The 5,897-nt window shown below is 34.6% G+C and overlaps 1 non-coding gene across 1 annotated transcript; it reads left to right on the top strand.

Annotated features, from left to right (window-relative positions):
* The first annotated feature begins 4,201 nt into the window (after positions 1-4,201).
* TRNAS-AGA (transfer RNA serine (anticodon AGA)) lies at positions 4,202-4,283 on the top strand. Its single transcript has one exon. It is a non-coding gene; the product is annotated as a tRNA-Ser (tRNA).
* The last annotated feature ends 1,614 nt before the right edge of the window (positions 4,284-5,897 follow it).

Genomic DNA, 5,897 nt, shown 5'->3' with positions numbered 1-5,897 from the left:
CAATTGAGATAGAGCCAACTGGTCTCGCGGAGGTAGCCAATTTTTTCTGCAAAAATGAAATGTCTCTAGAGGTAAAAACGCGCTCATTCACACACACACACACACACACACACACACACACACACACACACACACACACACACACACACACACACACACACACACACACACACACACACACACACACACACACACACACACACACACACACACACAGACTAGCAAACAGACATAGTTCATAGCCATTTTATCATGATATTGAAGCATGTATTTAATTCAGTATTGAAAACATTAGAGCCTTCATAGCTCCATCGGTACTAGAAGAATACCTTTTACTTGGCAAGCTTTGGTTCGAGACTTCTTATATAGAAACCCATAACCATTTAACGCTTTTTCTGTCGAAGGCAAGTTAACTGGTCTCGAACAGTGATTGAAGAGTTCTCTTCCAAAAAAAAAAAAAGTAAATTTTTCATCTTGTAAGACAGACAAACCAGCCATAGATCACATTGAAGTTAACTGACTTAATGTACAGACCTAATAATCTTAATTGCCTTAATTATGATTACTGTATACCAAAACCAAATCTTAAAACAAAACTTTAACAGCGATAGCGAATCTTCGATTGTACAGATTTACTAAATTATTTCAGATTTTCATCTGCAGTCTTCGTGTGTCAAAGATTACAAACAAACGTAATCTTCATTCACCGCATAAATGATTCTCTTTTAGAATATTCAGACTTAAACTCAAAAGTGAGACCAATCGTTATATTTCACCAATCGCTTATTAAACTCTTTAAAATCGGCAATGGGAAAAGCAACTGTTTCAGCTTATGAGTACACAAAATGACACAGAAAAAGATGTTTTCTAAGCTGAATACAAATTATGTAATATATCTTAATGAAGTGATCTAAATAAGGGCAATAAATATTCATTTATTACAAAAACGTTACAAACAAACCTTTCATCTTGAGAAATCCAAGAAACAAATGGGGGGAGAAAAGAAACACCATATTAAAAACGTCGTGCCTTCGAAATGCACGAGCCTCTGTTCGTGTTTTGGTAGTTAAAGCAGTGGGCATCAGGGATAACAAATCGCACTTTGATCCTCTATCTAGAGTGACCACAGTGGCTCCAGCTAAAGAATAATATCAACCATCCAAGCGATTTAAAGTATTTAAAAATCTGAAAGATACATTTAAAAAATTGCAAACATTCATATTTTATCCATTTCGTACTCCCCGAGATGCTTCCTTTAAGCCTTTTGTTACCACCAAGTATTCAGAAGTAATCCTTCTGTTAACGCAGAACGTGCAGAATTAATCCTTTTAATCCTATAAGTCTTCACTTCTCATTTATTAGCAGAAAGGAAGAGGAATGAGACGTCATTCTGTTGATTCAGTAGTGTTTTTCGTACGCCACGTTTTCTATATTTTCGTTTCGTTTTTCCTATTTTTCCGACCAAAATAGCCGAATGAAATATTTGTTAAGTTGACTTCAGGGTTTCGCTAATTTATCTTAACATACGCACAAGCAAAGGGTTTTCTGCTGTCATATTTCTGCTTCAAGTTAACGTTGATTTACTGCTTAAAGAACAACTTCTCAAGAATGATAATAGAAAGTTTAAATAGTTTAAAACAATTTAAAAAATATTCACGTGTTTTCAGTAATCATTCTCGTATAACGTAGTAAATAGTTTTCTTTCTTTAATTATTAGTAAGGAGATGCTATTTGCCACATATTTATTTTTATAACCTATATAATATATTATATCATCATCATCAACATCATGCATATCAAGGATTTAGGCCTAGCGTGGCCTGTTCCGGCCACAGAAGTCATTCGTTGAATCGTTTAAGAGGACGTCCTGGTTTTCTTTTTCCTAATAGCTTCTACTTTAAGGCTTGTTTTGGTAATCTTTCTATTTTCATTCTTTGGATGTGTTTATTCCTTTCCATTTATGTTTATATTTTTTAGTTTTTTCTATTAGTGATTCTTGGTTTAATTCTTTCATAATTTCTTCGTTTCTAGTATACTCTGCACTTTTTCTCATAAACTTCATTTCTGCTGTTATTAATCTTTGTTTGTCTTTTTGTTTTATTGTCCAGATTTCACTTCCATATAATAGGACTGGTAGGGCTAATGTATTGTATACTTTTAGTCTGGCTTGTTTTTGAACTACGTTTGGTTTAAATATAGAGTTAATTACACTGTTATTTTTAAATATTTTGCAATTTTTATGTTTATATCTTTTTCATTTTCATATGTGATCATACATCCTAGGTAGTTAAATGAATTCACCTGTTCTAAGATCTTGTCTATTACTATTTTAGTTCTTGCTGGATCTTTTCCTTTAAAGGCCATAGTTTTTGATTTTTCTGTTGATATTATCATACCATAATCTTTGCTCATTTATATTTAAAATAGCTTTCTGTAAGTTATCTTCAGAATTTGTAATTATTATTTGGTCGTCGACAAAAAGGAGAGTGTTTAAGTTCACAGTAGGAGAAAGTTTAATACCTTGATGGAAATTTTTATTCCATTTTATTGTTATTTCATTTAGGTAAATATTAAAGAGAGTTGCTGAGAGGGTGCATCCCAGTCGGACCCTTTGGTTTATCTCTCTCGTATATGATAGCTCGTGATTTAATCTTATTTGTATTTGATTATTTTCATATATACTTGTGATAGCTTTTAGGATATTATCTGAGATATTATAATTAATTTATGGATATTAGGATATTATAATTAATTTATGGATATTAGGATATTATAATTAATATATTATATTAATAGTAAAAATATAAAAACAGAAGAAAAATCACCTCGTATTAGTCCTTTCTAGATCCACCTTTAAGCAAAAGCAAACAGCTGTTGAGTTAAGTCATTCTCGAGAACCTTAAAGTTTGTATAGGCTATACAAATAATTACATAGTATATGTTTGGAAATAATAGTTTTTAAAAAATAAAAAAAATTCCCAGATGGAAGGATTTTTGTAAGCCTTGGGAGTAACTTGTATCACTCCATTATAACCAATCACCGAACAAAAGTCTTTCTATTTCTCTCTTTGATTATTATAGAAAGAAGTTGCTAACACAAAATGAAACTTAGAAAAATGTAATTGTCCGATAATTTAATCATTTGATTAATTGGTTTCCTAATGCATAGTCTAACATAACAACTCGGGTCGCATGCTACGCGCTTTTTCCACAACTTTGAATGTTATAAAAACAAGTTATTAGAATAATGCTGGTGTTTTGAATTACAATCGAAGCAGATAAACCTAAGTACTGCAATCAGTGTGTTATATCTGTTAACCGAGGCTATTCCTCTGGCGTTTTTTTTTTTTGTTTGTTTGTTTGTTTTACGCGGTGAAAAACGGTGGTAACCTCTCCCACCTCCATACAAAGTAACTTGAGTTACCCCTTGAGATGAAAAAAAAAAAAAAAACTTAAGCCACTTATCAGGAGGAAACTCAACTCGTCTTGGACGGTTGAGAAATGGATGGATGGAATATGGCCAAGCCACTTCCCGCAGCAATGAAAGAAGACCTCTCCTAAGATTGACACATAACTTTTAGAGGCGAGTGTAGGAAACACTGCTATAGGGGAAAAAAACAACACCAAAAACTACCATCTTTTTCAAACGTTGATGCATCGAGAGGAGGATGGTGGTCTCACTCTATTACCTAAAAGCATTCATAAACATTAATGTCCATGGTTGGATTCAAACAAGCGGCACATTATTCCTTGAAAATAAAGAAATGCGATTTATTCAGCCAACCAGGCCGGCAGGTTATGCCATAGGCATATATCGCTAGTTAGAAAGACTTCTGACTACGTAGCTTTTTGGTATTATTATTATTAAAATAAATAATATTTTATACAAAGTTTATCAGTTAGTGGAGTTGCAACAAGCATATGATTTCGGAAAATCATCACTGTCCATTGATGATTTTTTGCATTGTTATAATTCAGCAGAATCCACTATTTTCTTTGTTAAAATAATAAAATAATAAGAATAATTTTGAGAATGATACGTGTCCGTGTTGGAATGAACTGGCTTCCCATCAATGAAGTGAGATTTAAAAATTGCAAATGTTACTAGTTTTTCTTTTTGCATTTACGTTTTTTCAGAATACATCAGATGTAGTCCAGTGTTAAATATGATATATTATAGCAAAGAAAAGAGAGATAACACGCAGTCGTGGCCGAGTGGTTAAGGCGACGGACTAGAAATCCGTTGGGGTTTCCCAGCACAGGTTCGAATCCTGTCGGCTGCGTACTTTTTTTTTTTTTTCATTCATGATTCACATTTCAGAAAATATAAATTACGTAATAGTTGTATTATTCAGATTTTGATCAGTTTTGAAGACGTGTTTTATTATTGCTAATCAATTTAAGTTATATTGGAGACATCATAATTAGCCATGTACGGTCTATTCAACACTAAGCTAACGTATTTAATTCTTTCATTGCTACATTCAGTGCAACTATACTACAGTGGACTGGCGAAGGATTGGAGAGGCAGGAGAAAACTGTTGTTCATAACCTAATAAAGGTTGCACTTTATAGGAAATAGTAAATGGAGAAACGTAATGAAGAAGAGAAGGGAAAAGCGTTTCCTTGAGTAAGAGGATGACAGAAGATAATCCCCAAATAGCGTCTCCATAGCGCAATTTGATCTGGGTTATATCATATTTCGTATAATTCATACCTATCTAACGAACAGGTATCAGAACGTTGCATATAGTGCATGTGAATCTACCACGTTTAAGGTGATCAGAGTGTGTGTGTGTGTGTGTGTGTGTGTGTGTGTGTGTGTGTGTGTGTGTGTGTGTGTGTGTGTGTGTGTGTGTGTGTGTGTGTGTGTGTGTGTGTGTGTGTGTGTGTGTGTGTGTGTGTCCACTGTTGATACATTAATGATATGGGAAAGAACCTAACGGGAGATGCTCAATTGTTTACCGATGATACAAAGATAGGCTAGGCAATCGGGGATGCTACTGGTATACAGCGCATACAGAATTATTTGAATAACCTGGAAAGGTGGACAAATGATAATGGCTATCAATTCAATGTTAGTAAGTGTAAATTTATGCACTTTGGAATGATGAGTTCTAACGGTGTATGATATTGGTGGGATTATATTACAGCAAACTGATGAGGTTACTAGTCTTGGAGTTGTGGTGGGTAGAAAACTGAAGTTCAAAGGTCATATTGCAAAAATTGCCAACATAAGAAAATAACTGCGATCTCGAAACAAACATTGACATGTAAGATAAGATAAGGAAGTCATTTTACGTCTTTACTAGGCCTTCATACGACAGTATCTGTTCACACGTACTTTTGTGCAAAGATTTGATTTCCTGTAGTCGGAGGAAATAAAGAAGCCGTGGAAATGGTGCAAAAAAAGGGCAATAAATATGATATCATGAGTATGGAATGTAGATTGTGAGGACAGGTTGAGAGTATTTGGAGTGCAGACCAGGAGCGGCTCGTGCATAGGCACTGTGGAACTGCAGCACTCCCAATTTTTCTCGATATATCTTCTGGTTCCCATCTGCCATACGGTCGCGGGAGGGTAGCTATATGCTACCATTCTAGGGAGAGATGATTATGAGCAAGGTGGTTTCCCGTTGCCTTCCTTGCCGTAAGTATTTATGACTGTAACCTGTGTGTTCACGGGGCCGGTTTGCCTGCTTGCGGGATGAAAAACCCCAGATAAACTGGTGGAAAAAACCCTGCTGCCCACGCCCAAGACCGGCTAACATGGCTATGGCTGAGGAAGATCCTTAAGCTCCTCACGTCTCTCGATATATAAATATATTTATTAATTAATTTATATTTGCTTGTAATATTTAATTCTATCATGAACAATCCTATACAATTCTCTTATT

Source organism: Typopeltis vanoorti, chromosome 5, assembly GCF_054136105.1.
Source record: "Typopeltis vanoorti isolate ZY-2024b chromosome 5, IOZ_Tvanoo_1.0, whole genome shotgun sequence".
In the NCBI taxonomy this organism is placed as follows: Eukaryota; Metazoa; Arthropoda; class Arachnida; order Uropygi; family Thelyphonidae; genus Typopeltis; species Typopeltis vanoorti.
This window is presented reverse-complemented; position numbering and strand designations above follow the sequence as displayed.